General features: G+C 45.0%; 1 long non-coding RNA gene across 4 annotated transcripts in view; it reads right to left on the bottom strand.

Moving 5' to 3' along the window:
• Nucleotides 1-27,476, bottom strand: part of LOC121072592 — a 46,646-nt gene extending 19,170 nt beyond the window's left edge. For all 4 annotated transcript variants that reach the window (XR_005821325.1, XR_005821327.1, XR_005821328.1 and 1 more), the window contains exons 1-2: nt 27,395-27,476; nt 10,325-10,405 (exon numbers count right to left, since the gene is read on the bottom strand). This is a non-coding gene — a long non-coding RNA (uncharacterized LOC121072592). The remainder of the gene's footprint in view (nt 1-10,324; nt 10,406-27,394) is intronic.
• Nucleotides 27,477-27,692: the final 216 nt, after the last annotated feature.

Below are 27,692 nucleotides of genomic sequence, written 5' to 3'. Positions count from 1 at the left end.
ACAAAACCCAGGGAGCATCCTCAAGATTGATATTTAATGATGTAAAGAAAATGCTGGAGCTTGTGAACTCCGGCCCTGAACTCTGAGGCATTCTCTCAAGACCTGCTTGGCACATACTCCCACGTGCCATTCCACTCCATCAACTGGAAAAGATAACATTTTTTAATCTCCATGTGAGAGGGAAGAGATGATCCACACTGTCCACTTCAAGCCAAGAAAGACATTTTGGAAGAACCAGTCCTCATATCACAGTAATCATGACCAGAAGACAGAGAGGCATGTGCTAGGGCTAACACCCCCCTCAGCTTCATTAGTGTACACAAAACCAGGGAGGGAAGAACAGAAACTGCTCTGGATCAGCACTTCTGTGCTTTCCTGGAAGACCTGATCCAGTGAATCTGGGTTTGAACTAATTCTTCTTGTGTGAGGACTGGCAAGAGGCAAGACACAGCTCCAGGCTCTGAATCACATCCCCAGAGTGTCCCAGCTTGCCAGCCCAGAGCCGCACGACAGTGATTATTTGGCTTGTGTACATGAGGAGAATAATGCTGTCAGCGGTGCTAATTATCCAGAGGCTTGGACAAAAGCTAGGCCCACTGAAGGCAGCAGCAGTACTCCCTCCGGGAGGCTGGGGCCAGGACTGAGCTGAAGAAATGCAAGCAGCAGAAAGCTCTGCCAGGTCTTCAGCTTTGGCCTTTCCTTCCCTGCTTGGCCACAACCCTCACCCACGCTGTGCTTCGGGCTAATCTGAACAGTGACTATTTTCTAAAGAAAAAGGAAATGCTACAGAAACTATGCTGGGTTTCTAACTAAGCAACCCTGTCACTGAGTGAAGAACAACAGTTTTGTTCCTGGCGCATCCAGACCCTCCCTCCTTTCAAAAACCACTGTGCCTTCCTAGGAGCTCCCCAGGATTTCCCTGCTCTGTGCCAGTCCTGGCTGGGATCTAATTTTGCAGCAATATAATACAGAAAAAAAATGCATTTTCTTCCTAAAAAATGTTGCTTGTTATGGGTACTAATCTGCCACTGCTCTGAAGCAGGCACAGGAAATATTCCCAGTACAAAATAATAATGCTAACATTAACTCATCAACCTGCCAAAGCTGTGCATTTCATACGCTTGCTTTTATTCAGCAATACACAGTGACTTTTAGACTTAGTCTATACCTGCACTTCTATCTGCCTGCAGGAAAGTCCCTAACCAAAGTACTAATCTGGTGCTGAATTTTTTCTCCCAGTTCTTCCTTCTTAGTCACAAACTGAATTGATGGCCTTTGGGGCTAGCAGGGAAATTTCAGCTACAAATGTGAAGGGAAAAGACAACAGTTATTAGCCCTGCTTCCCATGCAGCTGGCCCTGCAGTACAAATGCTCCCTGGCTGACTGGTTCATCCCATTGATGCTTTTCCTTTTAATTCCCTTAAATTACTGCTAAGCGACCCTGCAAACTAAACTGTCTGATGCTGAGTTTCTCCCGTTCCTCCAAGGGAAGACAGTGGGAGTTTCACTGATAGGGTTCTCAAAGGAGCTCAGAACTGGGACAATCACACCAAGCACTGCAACCGGTGTTCCTCAGGTCTTTGGTACGTTCCCATAGTGCAAAAGCAGCAGCCAAACAGATCTGGAGAGTACTTGTATTTGCATTTCTGTACGCCTAGCCTGTTTGCTGAGTAAAGACCAATTAAGCATCAACATCGCCCTTTTCGACTGACTGCCCTCCAACCTCACAGACCGAATGCAAGCTGCACGTATTTGAGGAGAGGGGCCTCCACCTCCCCCCACTGGCCCCACGCAGCTCCCCAGCACCGGCCCACACCAGGGCATGATGCCAGCTCTGGTCCTGCTGCCACAGGGCACTGGAGCAGGACCAGCGCCCCAGGATCCTGCACCAGCCTCTAAAGCTGTGGGGATGCAGCAGCTTCGTCTGCCTGGTATAGGATGGGGTGGCCAAGCAGAGCAAACCAGGGCACAGGCACTCGGATTTGGCCTCCAGTAAAGCCGTACTTCTCAGAAGACTTTGTCTAAGGACTCCACAGCCATCCAATATTTCATTCTGTTCGCAGACGTCATTTTTTTTAATCCTATCTCCTTGGAAATTTTGCATCCATGTGGGATTCTGTGCCCAAATACAGGCTTTGCTGTGTCATCAAGGGAAACGTTTTATATTCAAACAGTGAAAGAGAACTAGAGTTTAACATCAAGGAAAGAAAGCAAACACTACGACATTCAGAAAATCCCCATGTGTGTGCAGACAGTGTGCAAGCATGGATGGGGGCAGGTAGAGTGAGAGAAGAGGGGGACAGAGGAGCATGGAGGCAGACAGACGGTGTCTGAAGGACGTTCACCACCAGGACGTATCGCCACCAGCAACATGGGACTCAAATGCTGAGCGCTGTGAGCTGCTCTGCTTGCCACTACACCCCATTGCTCTCCTTATACCCAGCAAATACCACAGGAGCTCCGGGCAGCTTTCCTGCCCGACCTACAGCATCTGTGAGGTTACATTCTGTGCCTGTTTTTTTTTTTTTTCCCTTCTTTCTCTCTAGGTCTTAAGAGATCATATGTGAGATGCAGAGCTGCTATTATTTAAATATGTAACATCACCCCACATTGGCTTAAGCTACCAGAGAGCGGTGCCCCGATGCTGTAAATCCAGCCGTATTTACTTACACATGGCATTTCCCTGACTATTACCATTCTGAACCACCCAAATCTGTCAATCTAATGGAGATATATGGACAGTAAAAACATGCACTGGAAAACTACTGGCAGGTTGTGCAAAATGATCAGATTTAATCAGCTGATAAATTGTTCACTCCAATTGAGAGTCAAACATACTATTTGAGCCTATTTATTGATGTCCGATTAGTGCAAGTAATTTTCCATCGCTTTATTATGTTTGCTAATACATTACAAAATCCATGCTGTGATAATGGTCTTACTTAAGTCATTTTGTGGAATGCGCAAATACCAGAAAGTACATTCCACCCAAGGCCGGGGACACGTTCCAGTAGGCAACAGTCAGTTACACACCGCTACACTCTTTCCAAGGGTTTCTGCAAAGAACAAGTTGCCAACAGAATGGGAATTTCATTCCAGGAAAGCCATTACACTGCCAGGCTCCTGATGGTCTCCTCTGGTGGCTGGAATATGCGGCACGGTACGCAGCAGTGACTGCGTTGCACTGCTTGGTGCCTGCACAGCAGCACAGGGATGCAAGCCACGGTACCAGCACCTAATGCAACAGGTTGCCCAGTCAAGCCCTTGAGGCTACGGGCAGACGTTGGAGCCAAATGAAAGCAAGACAGACCGTCATGTCCAACCACTCGTATAAGTAAGAGTGGCCTGAGCATTTCATCCTATTAGCGTGCACAAAAAAAGCAGCAACTACAGGCAGTGTGATGGAGAAAATCTGTGGCTCCAACACTTCACTCCACAGTGCTCCAGGCCCACCACTTGCCTAGAAGCAAGGCTTGCACCCCAGCATGCCCCAAATCATTAGTTTTGGGGGTTCAGGTGTTGCTTCAAAGGTGTGCAGCAACACGTCGCATCTGCAGAGCCACAAGTACCCTGCCCCGGGCAGTGACACATTTTGGGAAAGGACCAGGCAGGAAAGAAGCCAGAACCCGAGAAGAGCTGGATGGCAGAGGTCTAACTGTCAAGGTTTGCCTCCAAGTTCATCCTGGTGCGTGATCGCAGAGAACAGTACTGGGTGGGCACTGGACAGTCATATCAATAACCCATGTCCTAAGACCACCCACGGCAGCACAGTCCCCTGCCACTGGCCTGACCCTTTCCTGCCCTCCCGGCCTCTTTCACCACAGCATAGAGCCCCTGGCCCCAGCCCGTCTCCCTTCTCTGCAGCCCACAGAAAGCACCGGCTGCTGAAACTGCAAGAGCTGCACCAGGAATCAGCAGGTAGTTATAAATTACAGACACTGGAGCAGGCAGAAGACAAGAAGCCTGAGTTCAGCCTGTTCCTATGTCAGGCTGGAGGCAATCACTTCCCTGCGGCAGGGCAGAGTGGAGCCCTGCTACATGGGCAGTGCAGGTTACCCACTGCTCAGCTCTGCCAGAAGGGCTTGCAGGCAAATCCAGCCAAGTTTTAACCTTGCAGTGGCACCGTGGCACTGAAAAATTCCACACAAGACTGGGCTGAGACCCAGGCAGAAAAGGCAGAGAGGTGCCCAGGACCAGGGCCAGCTGGAGGCACCAGCAAGACAGGGACCCACACACTCCCTAATTCCTCCAATTAAGTAGGGCTTTTGGGGCATTGTTTTACTTCAGCCATTTTCCCCTTCTGGCGGCGCATCAAAGCAGACGGATCCAGCTGTGCCATGAATGGGGATGGAGCAGATTCGTCTGGCCACGCTTCAGGTAGACACAGCTCCCCTTTCCCAGCTACATCACTGCTATGGTGCCGTGTCTGGTTCTTCAAGCTTGTGAAAGGTGCCAGACTGGCAGATACCTTTTTCGGATCCTCAGGACCCACGCTTACACACCCTCTTCATCTACCAGGAACCAACCTGATGAAGGTGAGAGGCAGCTCAGCTCCCATGCGAGACAGGCAGATGAAAAGTACATGTACAGCCCTGCAGCAAAGGGATGGGGAGCTTTGTCCCTGCCAGCATGATGCCTCCAGCAACTCCTTCCAGACACAGGAAGTTTGGGGTCCCCAGAATCGTGACCTGCCAGCTGCCACGCTCCCCTCTCGCAGGTCAGATCCAAAACCCCCTCCCAACATCATGCAAATGCCATTAAAGGAAGAAGGGAGGCGGTGGAAGTAGGGAGGGAGGGGGGAACCTTTTGTTAAGACTGCGGAAATTTTCAGTAAAATGAAAACAAATTGCTCTAAGTAAACCATTTGTCACAGTCTGATTACTCTGCTGCCACTCTGGGAACACCAATTTGTCATGCTAGATCAGGATAACAGCAGGCTGACTGTACGAAATGGCACGCTGCCTTCTGGCTTTCTGCTTGCAACTGGTGAGGACAGTGGGGATTCTCCTGCAGCGCCTTCCCAGCATCCTGTCCCTCCTGGCAGCACAGGCACACACACCCTGGGCCCTGCAACCGGCATCGCACTGCTGATGACCCTCGAACTCCCAGCAACTGCCTCCATATCCCGGTACTGCAGCTCCACCTAACACACTCCCTTTACATATTTATCCCAAAGCACCTACCTAGGGTACAAGGTGTCCACAACAGGGACTAATTCTTGCACTCTTGGTGGGCACAACACTGCCCTGAACTGAATTTTGGCCCCAAGTGCCATGGCAACGCATCTAACGTTCATAATTTCCCTTTACTTTTGCTTGTGTCCAGTTTGCTACAACTTCAGGAATGCCACAGACGAGCCAGCAGCACTTGATACCCATTCCTGATCCCTGCCTCCCTCTCCTTGGAGATACCTCAGAGTTCCACTGGTTTGCACTTGGAGCAATAAAAATAAAACAAACACACACAGAGAAAACAAAAAAATGCTGCATGGTTCACAGTTACACCATAGGCAGTGTTACAGCAGGTACTTAAAGAAGGAAGGTTAGTGCAAGGGAGCAAGAAACAGAGATTAGCCAAAATGCATAAAGCATGGGAAAATAGCTGAAAAAATTCCCAGTCTAAGAATTAATTCCCTTAGCTTCAGTGTCCATAGCTAATAAACAATTATCGGAGTCTCCCCTGCTTGTGTCTCTCTGGAATTATGCAGCAGTCTGTAATGCTGAAACAAAACAATTAACTCCAGTCCAAATAAGAATGATCTTTCAGCCAACCAAAGGAAAAAAAAAAACACCTCAAAATGTCATTTTGGGTAAAATGCTCCATTCAGTCCAATGCAAAATCCTTCATCTCAATTTCAAATTATTGATCTTTTTTCTAAACCTCTTCTCCTTGTAAATTGGTAGGTCAATATTTAAATAAAGAAATGCTCTTTTTGAAAGGAAAGCAAAACAATGAACAACTTTTGTTTGCAAACCAAATGAATTGGCTGGGCTTTTCCTATGTCTTTAACAGTAATAAATAAAAAGGGGAATATCAGAAAGACCTGAAATTTCAAAAATTTCTTCTTCCCCTTTTGGGGCTTGCCAGGTCCCCACTGAACCAGTAAATGATGTTAGTTCTCTTCCATTGCCCGGAATATTCACTATCAAGTGCTCTTCCTGCAGCTACTCTGGGCAGTCTCTGGCCAGCAGCAGGAAGGACCACCTGGATGTGCCATCCACCGGCCCACCTCTGATGCACAGTCCTGGTCTGATTTCCTCTTTAAAGCCCTAAAAGCTGGGCAAGGAGGTGAAGAGGGATGTTATGAGCACATCACCTCTGCAGAACAGCAGAAGTCAAACCTTCCTTTCAAAGCCACCTGAGTTCTCAGTGAAAGAACCAATGTAAAAACAAAAACAAAACAAAACAAAAAACTAAGTATTTTAAGGGTTCAGGAATATTCCATGCTAAGAGAAGGCAGCATGTCCCCAAATTGATTAAAAGCCTCCTCGTTCTCACTCACAGTGCCTGGAGCCCCCAGGACTGGCACTGAGACTGTAACCACAGCAATCTGCTCCGCCACGCAGGTCTCCATGACGCTGAGCCATCGGGAAGATGAAGCAGTTAATGGAAAACAAGCTCAGCGCGGAGACTGGTGGCACTGGTTACAGTGCACAATGCCACCACTGGCCATTCAAAGCCCTTTCTTCCTCTGCTTCTAAAAACTGCAATGTACCTTCAATATTAAAACCTTCTGTTTCCATTGGAGGGAAAGGCCTTCAAAAATAACCTTTTGTTGAGAAAAACTGAAATCTGTCACCACAACTGGCAACCTCTCACACAAAGAAACGCTCCCCATGCCAGGCACAGTGCTGCTTATATAGCTCTGCACCCCACCTTGACGCTATCTACATAGAAACAGGCTGACTAGCAACAGTGGGAACCACCCAAATCAAAACACATAGGCTATGTTCTCTCAAGCTACCCAGCTGGACACTGTAAGGGGTCTCGGGGATAACACTCTGGGGATAATACCGTAAGGCTCTTGCCCAGTTTGCTATGCTCCACCACGGCGTGTATGTGTGTGACCCTGTGAGTGCGGCAATGGAGCCAGCTGTACGCTCCTGCAGATGGAGCGATGACTGAAGCTCCCGAGTAAGTAAGGAGGGTCCTAGGCTGGTTGCTGTCACCTGGTCTAGTGAAGGTGAAGCCATGTTGTGCACCCCTCTGAGACACAGACAGAGCTGGAGTTTCTTTCCTCCCGTTATTTGGCATGGCTGACCAGAGCAAGGGTACCTCAGACTGGGTATCTCGAGGTACCCAAACTCTCCACTGAGGGCTGCCTTGCAGATGCACGTCCCTCTGTGTAGCTGAGGAGGGCTGGAGGGAGATGGGGCTGCTGGGGCAGCAGTGAGCCACAGCCAGGGTACACTAAGCAGAGCAGCACACGGTGGCACCAGGCATCTCCCCAGCCCCCAGGCTCTGACAGTAAAATAGCTAACTGCAGACACAGGTACACGAAGCAAACGTCCCCATAGCTGTTCCTGAGATGTTCTGCTAAACCCTGCCAAGGGGTCCAGACAATATCCCAGCCCAACAGGAACATTACAGTGAATAGCATGCACAAGGTGGGAAGTGTGAGGCTGAACAGAGAGCAGAGATGAGGCAGCATCGCCCAGAGACCCAGTGATACTCTGGGACTTCCACGTCAGGACATTTTTTGACACACACACACATACAAGCGAGATACAAAGCTAATTAGACATGCAACAGGTCTCTGCTGTAGCAAGACTATAGCTAATAGTCTTGTGTGGGATGTGATTCCTGCTGTAGCATTTTGGATTCAAGGCAGGCAACACGGGCAGAGTACATTTATCTAAGGGCTTCCAGGGGCTGTAAACATCAGCTTTATCTTTAAGAAGGAAGACAGAGAGATTTAAATTTTTAACTTGTCTTAGGAAAAACTTGACAGCAGCTCTACAGCGTACATCATCCTCTCTGCCAAGTGTGTGCTTGGGGTGGGAAGGGGACCAGGCAAAACCCAGCCCATTTTGCTGCTTCAGGAGGACACTGAGACACAATTTAGGATTTAGCCATCTGACATCTCCTGTGTTCTAAAAGCATGACCCAGTCCACTGGGATTTATCCAGAGGCAAACACAACATCCTAAAGAATAGTGCATGAACAACTTCAGCTGCTCTTGCAAGCTGAACTAACTAGTAGCTGTGGCTTCACTTTGTTGCTGGGCAGAAGGGTGGTCAGCGCTGTGCAGAACAAAACACTGATACCACAGCAAACACAGACTGGGACTTGTCTCCTCCCCCAGCCTAGTACAGGGCTATGCCACACCACTCAGGACATATAAAATTGTCATCACCGCCCTTTGACGTTGCCATAAATAAGCTCATTTGCATGTCACCTCACCTTAAGGCATTCCACAGGGATTTCTCAGCTTGGTGGTTAAACACGGGCAGAACGGGGCCACCCAGTCCCTCAGGCTGCTCATGGGTGCTGAGGATTTCTTTCACAGCTCCTTGAGCGTAAAGCCCGGACAGGCGATGACAAACAAAGTAACCCATCCCTCATGGTTTCACAGCTGAGCAAAGGCACTTTCTCAACACCAGGATTCACAGCCCAGCCCAGGAGCCCCTGGTTCATGCTGTAAGAGCTGTGATTCCCCCCATGGTGACAGCAGGAATGAAGGTGAATTTGAAAAGCTAGGGAACAACCTCTTGTGCCACATTATTTGTTTTACGGAGTGGAGATTTCACTCCTTGCACATTTGAAAGCCATTTAGCTGAAAGGGACCAATCTGTAGCTATACGTTCCAGATAGATATTGTATCATAGTAGTAATAATGAAGTACTGAATTACTTGTTATGGCAATTGTACAAGTTAAATGCATTGTGTTTCGATGGATGGGCCAACAAACACTGGCACCACTCCTAATGAACCCATGAGAAGTAAGAAAGTAAAGAAAGGTGATCTCTACAGCAGCCAAAGCACTTCACATTTCCAAATGGGTCCACACTGCACATTAGAAACAATTTTCAGGACTCAACAACACGTAAACCCTTACTGATTTAAGCACCGATATTACTGATTGCAAGGCAGTAATACCTACAAGGGGAATCATAATTTCCTAAAGCTTAATGGCTTTCTTAAGCCATTTTTATAAAGCTTTAAGTTGGCACTTCTCAGTCATAGGGATGAACATGAGCAATTACTGCAGCTGAGACTTTTGTCTTACAGGAAGGAAGGTAGCTAATTACCAATAGTTGTATAAGTCCTGATAAAACAGCAACGGCTGGTTTCCTCGTTCCACTTCTAGGTCAATTCTAGAAGACCACACACTCAAACCAACACAAGTGAAATGCTGGTGAAGCTGAGGGAGTAAATCACAGCAGTGGGAGATCAAGCTATAAAGGGGATTTCTTTTCCTCCACAGAGACCATTAGCTATATCATGTTAGTCACCAGCCTAAGTCATCAATTCACCTTCATCATATTAGCCACAAGCATCTGTCAACAGCTGAGCACAGACAGCTCTTGCAGTGAACACACTGCAAGGTAATGGAGAGAGAAGTGCTCATAATTCAAAAGGCAAGTTCAGTGTGTGCTTCTCTAGTTGAAAGACTGTGGAGATTTTCCTCTTTATTGTGGCCCTGCAAATTCCAATTGATCTGAAACCAACTTGCATTTTCTAAATGCTGCTGCTGCGTTTGAACTTCAGTGAAAAATCCAATTGCTAGAAATGAAGGTTGCCAATTAAAATCGGTCTGTTTATGTTGCTTTGGGGAGCCGAGGGGTAGAGAGAGAAAGAAAGAAAAAGCCAAATAATTCATTAAGTGATCTATATCGTGCCACTGCAGTTAGCAATTATAATTATCCTAATAAGACCTTCCCACTTATATAAGCCCTTCCATTCAGGGATCTCAAAACACTTTGCAACCATTAATGATGTTAGCTTCATAACATTCCTGACCTCGTTTACAGGGGAGGGAATTGAGGAAAAGAGAGAAAACAGCACCATTTTCTGTAACAGATTGCTTTCATTTTGTAACTGCCTGTGAAGTTTATACCTGAAACTAAATCACACTTAAAAATCAGGGTCAGTTTTGAGTTCTTGTGCTGGTAGTCCTTGACTCACAGCTTGAGTGCAAAAAAAAAAAAAAAAAAAAAAAAAGGGAAAACACTAGTGAGAATTGTGTGAGCGGGGGAGGCCTATCTGTGAACCTTCTGCAAAGAGCCTTAGGTCACTCAAATTTGTCACCCAGGCAAATGTGGCAAACTCATACAGAGAGCTCCTGCCTCGGGCCCTTGCACAAAACCATCCCTTTTCCTACCTCAAACAGCACTGACATGTGGGACGGGCATTCTCAGTGTCCATTCCTCCAAATCCACAGCTCTTGATTTCGGCTCCTTCTCTGAAAGGAAAAATGACATAGGAGTAACATGAAATCCTGGGAAAAGAAAATGAAAAACCAAACTGGAACAAATAATTGAACACATTGCATTGTATGTACCTAGGAGAAGGAAGGACTTGAGTAGCAGCCACCATGGGTTTCTAAAGAACAAATTGTGTCAAAACAATGTAATTTCTTCCTGTGAGAGGGTGATAGGTTTTGTAGATAGAACAGCAGCAGATGTCATATATCCTAACTTTAGACACTGTTTTTTATAGCATTCTCATAGCTGCATTAAGGAAGCTAGGGAGTTTCATACTGCAGAAGAATGCAAAAGTGGTTGGGAAGCAGTACATGGAAAGCTGTTACCAGTGTTTCACTGACAAAACAGCGGGATGGACCTGTGCTCCACGGGGAGCTGCCCTGGGTCTAGGACTATTCAACACTTCCACTAATGATCTGGATGATAAAACAGAGAGTGTGCTTATTAAGTCTGCAGATGATGCCAATCGAGGAAGAGCAACACATCCTTTGGAGAACAGACCTGGAATTGAAAATGATTTAACAAATGAGAGCTCTAGTCCCAAACACCAGAATGCTCTTTAACAGGAATGAGGGTTTGTTTTGCCTGTGAGGTACATGAAGCAATCCTTCTGCTCTCTCCAGCAGGGGGAAAGCACTGGCTGAAGCACCAGACTTGGGCTCTGCATTTCTAGAAAATAGTATGCCATCTGGGAGTGCCGAACAAGGTAAGAGGTCCAGAGAAAAAGGGAAAAAAAGATGTATTTTTTTTCCATTTTCCTTTCATTCGGAAGAAAGGACTGTAAGAATTTGAACAGTTTACCCTAAAAGGGGGAAACTGAGGCAGGATGCATTAACAGCCTTCAGGTATGGCAAAAAGCCTGTTTTCTACTCGTGTGATGGATGGGATAAGGCCTTTCAGAGCAGGGCTAAGAATGGATAGGAGAGGCTCTGTCACTGGACTAACACAGTAACTACGGACCCAGGAACCATTCCCCTCTGGGCTCCCCAGGGAGAGCCCACATTTTGCTCCGTGGATGGGAACTGAAAGGAGAACCTGGGGAACAAAGAGCAGGGAAAGGAGTTCGTTGTTTAATGCCAGAGAGCCATAATGTGCCATATTTGCTAACTGCTGTTTTAAAAAACATTAAAATCAGTTACCAGGCACATCACAGGAAGCCAGATGTCCATTGAGGGCAGTGGGAACAGCGACACAAAGAAGCCATGAAACTCAAAAATAGCTGCCCAGTCAGTTTGGAAAGCTCCAGAAAGAGCTGCTCTGATCCAGCAGGGACCACTTGTAAGCTGCTGCACTCATTTCTGCTGTGGTGCAGGAGAAACTGAGGCAGGGCATGGCCACACTTCGAGTATTGTGTTCAATTTTGGGCCCCTCGCTACAAGAAGGACATGGAGGTGCTCAAGAGAGTCCAGAGAAGGGCAACGAAGCTGGTGAGGGGTCTGGAGAACAAGTCTTACGAGGAGCAGCTGAGGAAGCTGGGGTTGTTTAGCCTGGAGAAGAGGAGGCTCAGGGGTGACCTTATCACACTCTACAGGTACCTTAAAGGAGGCTGTAGCGAGGTGGGGGTTGGTCTGTTCTCCCACGTGCCTGGTGACAGGACGAGGGGGAATGGGCTCAAGTTGCGCCAGGGGAGGTTTAGGTTGGATATTAGGAAGAACTTCTTTACCGAAAGGGTTGTTAGGCATTGGAATGGGCTGCCCAGGGAAGTGGTTGAGTCACCATCCCTGAAGACGTTTAGATGTAGAGCTTAGTGATATGGTTTAGTGGAGGACTTGTTAGTGTTAGGTCAGAGGTTGGACTAGGTGATCTTGGAGGTCTCTTCCAACCTAGATGATTCTATGATTCTGTAATCTGAGGTCTCTAAACAGTCTACAAAAACGTGCTTGTTTCAGCAGCCTAAACTTAAACATTAAGCTTGCTGGGGTTGTCCAAAACTTTTCTTCTACAAAAAGAAATGAATTGTAGACCACTCATGAATGTGTTGGAGAGAAGACTGATCCCATAAATTCTCCTTTGCATGGCTCTTCACCCAGTAATATTCTTTTAAAAATGAAATTAACTTTCTTGCTCACATCATTGAAATTCCCTTCACAACCAGATAGCCAAATAATGTTAATACTAATTTTAATTCTGAAAAGCATACAAAAAGGGGAAATTTTCTCATTATTAATGGAAGAGAAAACCTATTTAGCATATCTAAATGAAAAGTGTAAGATCTATAACCCGTACAATAGCAATCATGAAAAAGCTACAAGATGGAATTATTCTCTCAAGGCTTTTATCAAGGTGGTTATCGTAAGTTAAATGTGAAATCCACCCAGAAATCACTCAGAGAATTCAGTATTCACACACTTCTCTACTGTAAATAATCCCCCATGCAATACTAAAAGTTCTCTGTTTATGACTCCATAATTTAGGTTGTGTCAGCAATTAGCGCTGGAAGTTATCGCACTCTGCTGCATTCTTTAAGAGTTAGAGGAAGCTGGGTACTGCAGGCAGCCAGACCGCTGCCTCATTTGCCCATTACGCTGGAAAGGAGGCCAGCAAGTGCCTCCCAGACTGACGGACAGCAGGACAGCAGGACGTGGACCTTTCACATTCCCTCTTATTGCCTCCTCAGCCCCAGCAGGTCCCTACTGACCTCCAATGAAATGAAGGCAGGAAGCTTCCCACAGGGAAAACACCGCTGCACACGTCGGGGCAATTAGGATAAGACTTCCCCATGGAAGTTGAAAGGTGGCAAAGTCTGTCCCACAGTAACACCTTTGTCAGAGGGAGGTGGGGAGCATCAGGCATTTTATGGCTTCTAGTTCAGAAGTTCTTGTAATTAGGCATTACAATGTGTTTTTCACTGTGGAGCAGCCAGTTTAATTACTCCTAACACTCACCGGGGGGAACTACTGATGTGTAGAGAGCAAATGGGCATTCTCTTGCCTCATATGCACGATGGCAGAAGATGCTAAAAATACACGGCGATATTTATCTGCTGGTCTACAAGTAAGAGGTGCCACACATAAGGTCCAGTGAACTCCAGGGTGCAAAATATCCTCCTGCTCTATGTAGCTCTTGCAACCCTGGCTTGCACTCCTGGTAAATCAGTACCTTTGAGAGACAGCATGCTGCCCAAGAGAGGACAGGAGCAAATCTTCTTTCTTTCCCTGCCTGTCCCTGCCTCTCACTCATCGCAATTTTCCTTTGTTTCTGGATACTTGGATATGATCTACATTGGATATGATCTAAAATTTGTCTGACCCCTCCATGCCCAACGCAAAGCTGTACTTCCTAAGAGATGTATTTGCAGATGATATATTCGTGTCCAATTTGGGCCCAAATTTCAATCTAGCTGACCATTTTCGAATTGTCAAAATGGAGAAAAAGCACTTTATGCTTTTTCATGTGAAAGATGAGCCTCCCCAAAGATGAGTTTGAGGCACTGAGAGTGAAGCCAGTGGTAAAACTCAGTAAATATGAATATCTGAATTGGAACAGGCTTGAGTACTGCCACCAAAGGTGGTACCATATGCAGTGAACATCCTCTGACGTTTGTTATTTGCATTAGCAGACCACACAAGTGTAGTAGAAGACAGGCACTGATACCCTCGGACTGGTTTGTGGGGAGCTAGCAACACAGAACAGCTGTAAGATTCAGCTTTGCTCTGTGGGTCAGACTGAAGCTGTTCCAATCATTTAATGCCATAAATTTACCAAAGAAACCACAAGACTGAAAAATGGAAGAGAGAATAAATTGGGCAGATAACACGTCTATTATCTACTTCCAAAAAGTGCAGAAGTCTGCCACCAGAAGTCTGCATTAAATAAATATGTTTCCATATTCATTAAGACAACTGCTATTTTCATTGCACTAACGAAGTGAATTCATTACTACTGCACAGCGTCTCTGTATGTTCCCATGAACTGATTTTAGGAAATTGTTATTTGTAACTGAATTAGAGATAACAGGCAAATGAAATCCCCAAACAAGCTATGACAATCCTGTCTGGAGTAGACCCTGACATCCTTGTTTAGGGTTTATTTTGGATGACATGAGTTTAAATTCTGTCTCCAGACATGTTTGTGGTTGTCATTAATTCGACCTGCAGGGCCAGAGGTGGCTGAAGCCAATGGAAACAAGGGTTTGGGTGGAATTCAGCCAGGTAAACACAGACTGCATAGTCAACTTTAAAGCTGTGTAGCCTGTTGTCTTGGGAGACATAAACGTTGGTAAGAAAGCAACAACTGAAACCTAAAAGCTTAACCAAATCTTGCTGGTCTCTAACCAACCATCCAGGGGGAACATTTCAGACACCAGCAATTCCTTAACCTAGCAGCAATTCCTTAACCTAGCACACAAAGATGTAAAAAGGTCCAGTGGGCAGGGGATGATGCCACATAAATTCAGGCCTCATTAAGCATTATCTTCCTTTAATAGTGAGGAGTAATTAACCATTGAAAAAATTGGACTAGGGACTTGATACAATAACCTGATGTCTTTAAAACTAGGTGGGGCATCTGCCTGTTAAAAGCTCCATGGTAACTCAGAAAAGGTTATCAGCTTGACACAGGAACGAGCACAGGACAAAATGCTATGTGCTGCTTTATTCTCCAGGTCACTCTAAAGCCACAGGGTACCGCTGGTACGAGCTGTCATTTCTGATGCTGTATGAGGTCCTTCCATTCTCCTGCAACTGGTCCTCCTCTAGCAACAGATGAAGTGTGCTGAATATTTATTTCAAAGGTCTCAGATTTTCTGAAGAAACACAAGCCATCCCCATTACATATTCACAGGTGATTTTGCAAACCACAAGGGCAGATCCTCAGCTATAATAAATCGGTGCAGTTCCACTGAAGTAAGTGGAGTTTGATCAGCTGTCATGAGATGAAAAATCTAAGTCCCTTATCTCAGGCACCTATGTAATTCCCAGTTTTCCCACATTATTCACTTAAATCTCCCCTTGATTTCCAGCTAAGACTAATAGCTGTGTACAGACATCTCTCCCTCCCTCAGCATCTTTGGTGCTGTGTCCTGGACTTTCTCTAGCATTTCCTTGATAATTCTGTTTATCCAAATTTTGCCATGTGTACACCTTGTTTTCAGCATGTTTTGTCAGTACTTAAAGGAAATAATAAAGCCTAGTGCTAATCAGCAAATAAATAGACTTAGTGGGGTTATGGCAACAGGATAAACAGGATTAGCACTTCAGGGGGACAGAACGAATACAGATGGGCACTCAACGGGCAGGTTTCGCTATCAAGCCAAGAGTGCCGTGCTAAGTAGGGACAGGGGAGCTCTTAAGGCTTTTGTTTCTAGCCAGAGATCTTTAGGAAAATACAACACTACATTGTGGAAGCTACACTTTTATAAATATTTACACAGCAAGTGAATTCATTAGGAGTGATGATAATATTGCTTTAAGATCTTATTTGCCTTTGCTGAAGGGCTGTAACCATTGGCTAAAGCATGCATTACAATAATGTGCGCAATGTGCAGCGCACTCACTGCATGCAACCAAGCGACCATGGAGCGATTCAGGTTGGAAGGGGCCTCTGGAGTTCTCCAGTCAAACCTCTGCTTGGAGCAGGGCTAACTTCAGACCAGGACCCGACTGCTCAGCACCTTCTCTGGACGAGTTCTCAAAATCTGTGATGGAAATCGCACCAGGCTAGGGGAACTGGGACCAACAGGTACAACAACCTGCTCCCTTGCCTAACCACTCCTGCTGTGAACAGCTTTCTCACTGACCCAACGAGAATTGCTCTTGCTGCAACCTGTGCCTGCTGCCTCGTCTTGTCGCCGTGCATCCCTGGTAAGAGTCTAGCACCTCCACCTCTGTAACTGCCCTCCCTCAGCAGCAGCAATCTGCAGCTAGTTGACCCTATCCCCCAAAGCCTTCTTCCCTCCAGGCTGAACAAACCCACCCCTCCAACTTCCCTGCCAGGTGTGCTCCAGCCTCCAAACACCTTCGCAGTCCTCCACTGGACATGCTCCAGCTTGGCAACAGCTCTCTTGTGAACTCCAAACCAGACATGTCCCCATACGGACCAATTTCTGATGGTATTTCTCAAGGATGGCTGAAACATCAAATACCCAAACACGTTGGTGAGACACCTCAAGATCTTTCATTGTCAAACCCAAAACTCACCAGCTCGACCCAACAAAAGGTGAGAAATCCAAATAATTCTCTGCCAGTCCTAATGAATTTCCATCTACATTTTCAAACCTTATGACTCATCTTTCTACCTGCCTAGGAAAGGAAATTTACCACATGCTAAAGGCTTTAAGATACAGAATTTATGGGCTCATCTGGGAATATGCTCTTTGAGAAGCGTGACCCAAAATCATGCGTTGCCTTCTATGACTACCACTGACAAAATGAATACAGATCTTGCCTATTCCATGTTGGAATACGTAGGTTGGGATTAGATAGGGTAGGTAATAGAAAATGATACATCTTTCCTTGTGCAGGAGAAGGGCTTAAGCAAAAGTGAATTAGGTCCAAAGAATGAATTATTAACCCTTCCACTAAGAACAGGATTCCTTTTGCCACAAAAGAGGAGCAGGGTTGTTCACCCAAAGGATCCAGTGGGATTCTTCTTTTATGTGCCAGGCATCTGAACCAATTCAGAGGTATTTTGTCATTTCACAGCACCAGCACAGGCAAGTGGGACTCTCTAGTGCCACATCTTCACCCAGCACCGGAGGGGAGGATCCCTTGACAGACGTGCTCTCCCCTTTAACTTCACAACTGTTCCAGGAATGTGGAAAGAGCACTTAATGGGAAGAAAACATGAGGCATTATGGGACTCTTTTAACTAATGGGAAAAGGTAGAGTTTTCCAAGAGTTTTCGAAACTCCAAATCTGGAGTTTGAAACACCTATTTCAAAGTGTAAAGAAACACATCTTTAGAACTTACGGTATTTACCATAAGAAATGCCTGAGGTAAGCAGCGGTCTTTCTGTTTTTTAATGTTTTCCAATTAATAACCAGCATCTTCTTGCAAAACACATGGGAGCACAACACGGAGCACATTATAGAGCTGCAGCCTTCCTATAGCCTGACTATTTTTTAGTTACAGAGAAAGGATCCACTCCTACTTCTACCCCAATGTTCTCAAAGTTGACAGCCTCACTGACAGCAGGAGAAGAAGCATAAGGAATATCCTTACACCTGTAGATTTCCATGTGAAAACTAAAACAACCAGCAGAAATGCTACAAAGTGAGAGCATTTCTTCACACTTCATGGGAAACAGAGGAAAAGGGAAAGAGAAAATAAGCACTTCTGGTGCACTAAGTGATCATTTATCTTTGTTTCTTAGTAGCCTTTGTGAATGCAATTGCTGTACTGAACTTGGCACACTGCCTGTAATATTTGAGGACTTTGCTGCCTTAGCAAAGTGTCTCTCCTGAATTCATTCCATTCACAGGTTGTTGCCGAACAAAGGAGTCTGTCCTTTTTTATTGTTGTCATCTAAGGAAGTTCACAAGATAATAGGTGCAGAGCCCTTAGCCTTTGAAACAAGCTTTTGTAAATAACTTCTACCCTCTACTTGGGAAATACTGTAGCTGCAACACATTTTGATACCGCCATAAAGGCATTTGCATCTAATTTTTAAATTAAAAAAAAAAAAAAAAAAGAAAGAAAATCCTTTGGCTTATTGTCTTTGCTAGATGCCCTAATAAAATCTGAAATCTTAATGCAGGCACTGGTGCTGAAATCACCATGTCAAGGCACAGCTAATGAAGGTTCTCTTCGTGCTAAGGAGGAAAAAAAAGGACTTGCTTTCCCTTCTCCACTACATACATAATTGAGGGCACAGTATTTAGTGATAATACAGTCAAACCTGTGCACCTGATCTCCCTCTGCTTCCTGTGCTGCTGGCTGCCACAAGTAACTGAATCTATTTCTTACCCTTACTATACTTTCAAAGCTCAGCTCACCCGTATCACAAGAACCACGTGGAGAAAGGCTTCAGCTGTGCCTCCCTTTCCCGTGTGGCGCGAAGGGGCTGACCATGTCTCAGCTTGGAGAAATCCCATTCCCTGCACAGCCACCCATGATGACAGAGCAGCTCCTCTGCACTGGTGACATAACAGCCTCCCCTCCTGTCACCCCATTGTCCTTCACATTTGTGGATTTTCCCAGCAATTCTCCGGGAGATGGTTTCTCATGACGGGAGCAGCACTGAGAGAAGATGGCTGGTTTATCATTCAAAGAGCTACAAACACAGCCTCCGTTCTCAGTTGGCGCTACCTGTTGTGATGGAAGTCAAGAGAGCTGCCATTGTTAACATCAGCTGGGCTGTCGCTAATGTCCAAATTCCTCCCCTTCAGCCAAGCTGCCTAGACCCAGGGAGAATAAAAATATTATTATTCTCTATATACATCAAAATTTTTCATCTTCCCAGTGCATTCTACTCTCTCCCCTGGAAAGTAGATGAGCATTCGAGCTTTACTGAAAGCAAAGGAGGCCTGGGCTCCCCCTGACACACCACTTTCCCTCCTAGCATGTCCAGGCTGCTCTGTTCAACCCAGATTCATCAGGTGCTGGACACTTCTGGAGGATGGTTTATATCCTACTGGATATCTCTTATATACACTGAGCTAAAAAGTAAAGTCATCTCCTGCATTTATTTCAAACCATTTCAAGCGTATTCCTCGATTCTGAAGAGAAGTACCCCCTCCAGGTTTAAACTAAGGAGAGGAGTTGGTACTAGCTGAAGTAAGATCAAGAAATGTAGGAAATCCTTTGATGCTGCAAAATAGACAAACTACTGCTGTTTATCTAAGTATTTGGTAAATTACACTTCATAAGAAAGTATGTGCTTTAGTCAAGGCTACTTTGCATAGGCAGATGAGTTTTGATTTATTTTGGTTAGCCTTTGTGTTTCAAGACTTGCTGGTTTTCTTTTTATTTTAATTGTTTGTAGGGAAGCTGTCTCGAGCCATTTGGAGAAAGGCACTTTAAAGGAATCTCCGTAAAGGAATGAAAAGGATAATTTGTTTCTTCTCACAGTTCTAAACTAGACTTTGGCAGAGGAATGTATGGCTCTCATGGTGCTGTTTCAGAGTCAGGAAGAAGCAGGTAAAACAGCCCTCTGCACACCACCAAAATATTGGATATCAAATTTAGCTGCAACAGTATTTACACCTTGTGATGCTGGGAACAGACTGTGATAGAAATGGGTTTTAATAGCTTTGTCTCACATACGGCACAAAAAAAAAAAATAAAAAGATACATGCAGCCTTAGAAACCCTGTAGACCTTTCAGTACCACATCCTGTCATAACAAATACTGCAAATACAGTTCTGAAAGAAGCTCTACATTAGCTCCTTAACCTAAGCACCACCACTCATGAACTCTGGGACCAGCTCTCGCACATATATTCTCATCTTGGGGCCTAAAATAATTCACTCTACTTTTGCCAAGCCTTTACACAAAACGCAAAAACTTCTACAACCCACCAACCCCTTCTCTAAAATGTCTCAGGTCTCGCAGGGTAAATCTGTTTCCTGGAAAACAGCCTTTTTCTACTTTTTCCCTTCAAAATGAGCAGGCCTGCAAGAAAACCAGAGGAACAAAACCATACTGTCTTGCTGAATCCCTCCTCATCTTTTCCAAAATGCCTCTGTATCTCTTCCAAAATAAATCACGATAAAAACAGATGGAATTAAAAATATGACCTGATGAAGAAGTGAGAGGGATTGGCCTTTTCGGATCATCCAAGACAAAAAAGTTCACCAAGAATTCAAAGCGTTTCCCCTCCCTGCCCAGCTCCACAGCCTCACTGCAGTTACTGACCTAGCCAGGAGATTCCCTGAACAATCCCAGTGACTCAGGTGATAATTGGTGTGATTCCCATCAGCACATACTGGCAAATAGCTGCTTTAACAATGGTGCAGCATGGGGGCATTTCCAGCAGACAGTGAAGGAGGTAGGTATAGAAGGAACTGTTCTGGCCACAAACAAAGACTTTTGTCTTTTAGACAAAGATTGTCTTTAGACAAAGACTATTGGTCTTTTAGAAGAGAAAATTTACCTCAATCTTTGTACTATGCTCCAGAGGTCATACTGAAAAAAAAGCCCACCTGGATTGAGAGTATAAAATAAAATACTTTCCAGAGACAGTCCCTTAGGCTGCTATTATACTGTGGACCAAAACTCGATGGATTCAAGAGCAGTGACAAAGATGAAGAAGATGAGGTTGCCCATATAACTGCTAGGCACTAATGGGCCACCTGGCAGGGCTAAGGAGCTTCTTAAACATCCATCCATTTCAGTCACGTTTTGCGTTAAACCTACACATTCCTTCATACAGGCTTGTTTTTAAGGTCACCTTAAAATAAGACAAAACACTGCATTAGAAAATGTTGTGGTGCCCACTGTCACTGTGGTATTTTTACTGTGATCACCCAGTATGCAGCTAGCCCTTATTTCAGCTCTCTGTTAACCCAACGTGATAGATAGCACAACTCCAGAATACAAGCGGTATGACAAGTTTTCAAAATTGTCTAAATTTATAGCTAGCCCACCGGCTGTTTATTGCAGCATGTCAAGTTTCATCTCTCCGCAAGACAGAATTTCCCCCCTCAAAAAGGAAAACCAGAACAAACACTAATACCTAAAATAAGAAAAAAACCACACACACAATGAAAGACAAACATACCTTCCCAGCACTTTCTGCGACAGCAAAGGCACCTGTATAGCTCAGATGTAGAGTCTGGGGAAATAGGGTGGCTTCTGAAGATGGGACCTCTGCCACAGGAGGGGCACAAGAATATTTCCTCTCCCTGCCTCTGGCTGCCCGTCAGCCTGCTGTGCAGGCTGCCTTCACGAGGGGGCAGATCGGGGATTTATCCGACTGAACATCACCCTCTTCTCCCACCCCAGGCTCTTTTTAAGCTGGACATCTCCCCTCATGAGGTGGGCTGCCAGCAGTGGGGCAGGCACAGCACTGTGCTGGGGCAGGCTGTGCCCGAAGCACTCGGAGACCCACTTAGCACCTTTGAGCCTGGGTATGCCTCAGGATCTAACATCCAGGTTGCTACGGAAAGAGGATTTTTCGTGACCTCATGACCCTTTTTCATGACCTCCATGCCCCTTTTTCATATCTTTCTCCCAAAGTCCCCCAGTGGAAACTATGCACACCTCCAAAGCAGGCAGGTAACATTGACTCCAGTGCCAACCCCACTTACAGTGATAAAACAAACAGGATCTGTGCTCAAGTTTTACCGGAACTGCAGCTTTACCGCCTGCAAACGAGAAGATCATTTCCCAGGAGTAGACGAGCTGTGTTGGTGCTGGATGCTTCCAAGGCCCTACAGTCCAAGGGGATCTTGTACTAACCATCTTTTGGCTATTGTGTGAGCCCCAAGCTTGATGCAAATCTAGGAATATACATATAAACTATATGTGTGTATTAGAATACATACATACATACTAGCCAGTAAAATTCTTGTTGTATTGTGTATTATCAGTAATTCAGAGCAATAACACCTCACTGTCTTCAAAAGTCTGCTATCTGTTTACACCCACCATGTCTATGGGAACAACATGAACTACAAAAGGAGGTTCAGGCAAGGAGGTTGTCTTTTCACCCAGAAGGTTTCGGTGGTCTGGTTCATAGCACAGCCCCACAACTCACTGTATCAGCACAGCAGAGTAAGGGGAAACAAGTCATCATGGGGGATAAAACATCTGTCTGGCCCCCAGGAGAGAACCGTATAGAACAGAATATTTATTTCTATACTCAGAACCAAATTCTTGTGAGTGCTACAGCCATTTCCAGCCCAAGGAGGTGAATACAAACTCCAAAGCACTGCAGCTCAGCAGCACTTCCCGACCCCTCTGCACAGTGCAGCCGACTGGCTGCAGTCAAACCCCCTTCCCAGCACCTCCCTGCCTGCCTCATTTCCACCCCAAACCACTAGAAGGCACAAACACCCAAAGAATAACCAACCTCAGACCAGCACTCAACCTGCAAGAGGCAGGACCACACACGGGGGCTTGGGTAGCTGCAATGAGCACAAGAGTGGCAGATCTCTTACCCCGACCAAGCATGGGGATCTCATCATGCCAAGAGTTTTGCATGTCATGAGAGAGATTTCTTCACTCTTTCCTTCTCAAGACATTTGCTGAAATCCTGCATGAAACACGTTGTGGGCACCAAACACACAAATACAGTATAGTGCATTTGTGACCATAACCTAACACACAGATTGGTGTCAGAAGACCAGCAGCATTTCAATGTCCATACAGCTGCTGGTGTGTAGAAAGATTCAGGAAACCTTATCCTCAGTCAGCGATCAAATTGATGTCCAAATTCTATTCCCTTTAACCTCAATGTAATCAACTACACAAAGAATGATTTCTATTAAACATGCACTGCCCAAATACTCCTGCTTTCTGTTCTTCCCTTGTGGATGATGTGTTTTTTTTTTTCCTAAATTAATTAGCTTTCATTGAATAAATCAATATTTCTCCCAACAAGAAAAAAAAGACCGGAAAATGTATGCTGTGGAGAAAATACAGTACATATATATTGAAAAGCCAAAAATAATGACATGTCCAGAGACAATGGTCATTTAAAAGCTCTGAAATGTAATTTTGAAAATGGCTTCCCTGAGTTAATAAAAAGAGAGCCACTGTAAAAACATGTATATATTTGTTAAGTTCCATTTCCCTATTTTTCCCAATTGCTGAAGGTCAGAGCTACGTCTTACTTGCCAGTAAAAGATTTTCTAGGACTCTTCAGGTACATATCACAGATCACTTACCCAAATGATCATAGCCAAATGAGAAATCTCTGAAGCAGAACTGGCTGTACATACGACTAATGCATTTTGTTACAGGTAAGCAGTACCTTCCAGTAATTCAAGAAACATCTAAAAGAGTTCTCCATCCAGAAATAAAATATATTTACCCCCCCACAAGGATGTCGTTAGGTGGTACATGCTGAGGCAGGATGTGGCACCGCTAACAAAATAGAGCCTCATCTGTGTGTGCCCTGAAGAAGGAATGGTGCAAAAAGACTAAGAAAGTGCAGTGTGGGGAACAGGGGGAGGTGAAGTGTCCCTGAGTGCCCTGTACTGGGGACAGCTTTGCTCAGGGAAGGCTCCCCACTGAGTTCACCAGCCCCTGGAGCAGCAAGCGGGGCTGCTGGGTCACTGCCCTCCAGGCTTGTCTTTTGTCCCCAAAGCACTGCTCTTATAAGAGCTTTCCACTTAGAAAAGCACAAGGTGCTTTCCAGAGCTGTGGAAAAAATAAAATCATAAAGCTCTTTTCTTCCATCATTGTTCCAGCCCTTCTCAGCCTTAAAGGAGGGACTTCATTTCACACAGGTATGATTTTACAAAACCCTGGCCAGGCTCAAAAGCAAAACAACACCAATCAATATTACCCAAAATAACATCCAACTAGAAACCTCTACAGAAAACCAACTGCATACACTACACAAAACCACAGACAGATTTATCTGCCTTGCTCATGTGTTTTTTGGAGCAGTCCTTGCAAATTCCCATAAAACGCATAAAAAAAAGATTAAGAGAACTTTGTTGCAGTAAAGGCTGCAGACGTATTCACCATTTTTTGCAATACCTAACGGATCCACCACAGGGCTACTTCTAACAGGAATCTCACCCAGTGTAATGTGAAAGGAGGCTGAGGACTCTCTTTCAGAGCTGGCCTGTATGTCCGACACTTTGTCTCTAAACTCCTTGCTCAGATGGTTCCCCTTCAGAGATAATTTTGCAATGCTATTTGCCTCCTGCTAGCTGTTGTAGTATAGCAGGATGTAGCTGGCAGGCAAGTCCACTGCTTAGCTCCATCCTTAAGAGCCTCTCTGACCTCCAAGGGATGACGAGGACTGCTCTGATAGCTTTCTGACTCAGTCTCTACATTTCTGGGCAGGCCAAGTGCCTACACTGCTGCATTGTGTAGGGCTGCCAATCTCATACACACCACATCTGTCTCTGCTTTTTTCCGTCTCTGAGGCATTTATTTCTCACCTTCACTGCCCCTCTGAATGAATCTGTATATGCCTTAATTCATGCAAAACTCAATCGTCAGCTTGGCTCTGGGAAGTCTTCCAAAGGGGAAACTGTTGTCATTTCCTTCTGAAACAGGGCATAACGTTACCTTTACAGCATTTATTTTTGAAATGACAAGCTCTAGTGCTGCTGAGCTCCAGCAGCTTCCATTAAAAATGACTAGCATTTGTGAGAGCTCTGGATATCACAGGCTTTGTCCCCAAACCACCCTGCCCTTCCTTGCTGTAGCTCTTGCTACCTCCCTGGGCTGACACATCTGCTGCTGCTCAGTTACTGCTATTTTTTTAATGATCTCATTTCACTCCAGCACATCTCGGTGCTACTCTGCTATAATCACGGGGATTAGGACAGCGGTGAACTCAGCTGTTTCACTGGCTTTGTTCATTGATGGACTTTTAGAAATCTGCTGCCAATGTGGAAGCTCTACGGCCTTTAAGCCTTTAAGCATAGCTGTGATGGCAACACGGTTTGCAAGGTCTCACACAGTCCCTGCTTCAGTGTGTTAGGAGTTACTAAGCCATACTACCCACATTAATAACCCTAGAGCCAATTACAATCTAGTAAATATCCTGGAATCAGCCCCTGGGTGCAACCATGCCACAATGCTATCGTATTTGCACCTTTCTATTCTCTGGGCTTTGCCTTTAGCTTATAGAGCAATTTCTTAGTGACTCTTCATAACCTCCTCTCTGCACACATTTCTGGATGCTGCATGCTCCTACCAGCCTTCATCATGCTGCTGAGCTTGCAGGGCCACACAGAGCTCACCTGCTTTTCTGTCACTTTAGGACTCCACGATAGCAGGGCAACCCTCACCCCAATGCTTCCTCCAGACAGTTTTAAGAAAGACACAGGGCAAACACATTGAATCTGACCCCTGGGTCTCATTCAGAGTATGATTTGGCTTTCTGGGGAGGAGAGATCATTCCCTGGACCAGTGCTCCTGGTTCTCCATATCCCTTGGCTGCCCAGCCTTTAGAGATGCCTTTCTCAGCGCTATGTCTCAGCACATAGTCTCAAGCACTATGGCTTTCCTTGGAAACATACCAGCCTGGTTTTCCTCCTCTTGCCTTTTCTCTCAAAGGTAATCTGCTTCAGTCAGATGGAGGGTGCCACAAACTGCAGTGCAATAGTGAGACTTACAAAAAATATATGCACTCCCTTAGTCCTGTTCTGCTATGAAATAACCCCAAATCCTCAAGCACATATTCAAGAGAATGCACTGGGAGAAGCTTTCTACCAAACAGCCTATCCGATACAAGAAGCAGCAGAAAACCAGAGTTTTCTTTTCTTGTTTCTAGGACCTAAATCCTATGATACTTTAAAACCTGGCTGGCTGATATTTACTTCAAATGAAGTAAATGCCATTTACCCTGTGAACAGTGGTCCTTATCTGAACTGGGTGGAATGCTCAGCTCTAAGAAAATGAAGTCTTCCCTGCTCCCTTTCTGAAACTCCAATGTCAATCATAAACTCAGCATAAAAAGTATCGCTCACGGAGCTGAATCAAAACTATTCATTTCTTCCAATACAATTTTTCATTCCGATCATCTTCCTTTAGTATTTGCTTTTCATAGTGTTACAGGTTAATGCATGTAACCTAAATCCTGAGGAAAACAGAACTCAAGTAACTACAGTTTGCAAAAAACATCACCTCGTTCAGAACTGGTACCTGCTGTGGGTCAAACAGCATCAGTGGAGAACCATTCTCCTAATTGATTCTTTCTGAAACCTGACGTCTATCCTTAAGTTTGACCAAAATATACCTGCATGGATGGTATACATAATAAAGGAAGAATATCTATTCAACCCTACAAAGCATTGTTCTGCATTCTAACAACCAGAGTACAGAAAAATGTAAGAGGAAAATTGCATGATGATTCCTTTGTGAAACCCTAACCTGATGTGTGTGAAACTTAATGAAAGCAAACCTAAACTAAACAGTGTCTACACCAATACGAATACAAAGCCATGCACTCCCACAGACGTGCTCCCCATTTATGAATCTATATAGACCATGAAAGAATTTTCAAGCACTTGCTACAGCTAAGAGGTCCTTTTCTAAGACCAGAAAGCTAATGCAAGCCAAGCAAACCAAAACCACAACAGTTTTGCCCCAGCAGAATGATGAAACCATTCCTGCAACTGTCCCTTTCTCTCCTCTCTCTAAGCACCAGGGCAATTCACCATTTGCTCCTAGAAGCCCTCTTGATCCAATTCCAACAGTGTCAGAAGAAAAATGCTCTCCTGACTGCTCCCCTTTGGAAACCCCTACCTTGTGTCAGCAGAGCTCATACAAAACCCACTCTTGGGCACAGCAGAAGTCACGGAGGATCACCTTTCTCTCAGAAAGCTGCACTCCACCTGTCTCTGCAATCCCAAAGAAAACCATACTCAGTTATGCAGTCCCTGCATCAAAACTAATCTGAGGCCGCTTGCTCCTACCAGACACCATTTTTCTCCCTAATTCCATGGGCCATAAAATAATCAGTAGGAAACTTCACACCTCATTGCTTTCCTTCTAAATCCCTGGCAAAAAACACGTCCAGGTAAGGAGTGCCCCCACAAAAAATAGTATAAATGCATTTAATCCTACAAGGATTGCTCTTCCTCTAAATCGTACCATGCATGGATGAAAACTGCTCTACACATCACGTTATTTTAAAAACCTTATTTCTAATTACAGTGAAAAACGTATTCACAATAGCAACATCTGTATCTAAACCAACAGAAAACTATTTGATCTTATTTGGTGACAACAGGATCTGTAGACAATGATCTCATCTGCTTTCATTCTAAATCCCTAACCATAACCCTAGGAAAAAAAAAAATCTGGGCTGGCATTGCCTCTACAAAAACATCTAAGAAGTCTTTCCCTTCCATAAGCGTATTTTTTTGTGCTATCTTCACAGCTGGTAAACTCACCTCTAGCAGCACTCCTTGTGTGCCTTGCTGGAGGAGCAATTCTCCTCTTCATCCTTATCTTCGACTACACCGTGACAGACAGGCTATGAAACAAGAGCAAGAAAAATGTTCCAGAAAAATGGCCCTTCTCATCGCAACTCTAAAGACTAAATGCATACCTATAAATATATATTTATGTATGCTTGAAATATATATATAGAGAGAATTCCATACAGAAGTACAAACATACATATACGGGATAAAAGCATGCTGTTTTCTTTTAGAGATCCTACCCAAGACCTTAATACTAGGTAAATTG

Source organism: Cygnus olor, chromosome 6 (genome assembly GCF_009769625.2).
Source record: "Cygnus olor isolate bCygOlo1 chromosome 6, bCygOlo1.pri.v2, whole genome shotgun sequence".
Taxonomy (NCBI): domain Eukaryota; kingdom Metazoa; phylum Chordata; class Aves; order Anseriformes; family Anatidae; genus Cygnus; species Cygnus olor.
Note: the sequence above shows the minus strand (reverse complement) of the source record. Positions and strands in the feature narration are given on the sequence as shown.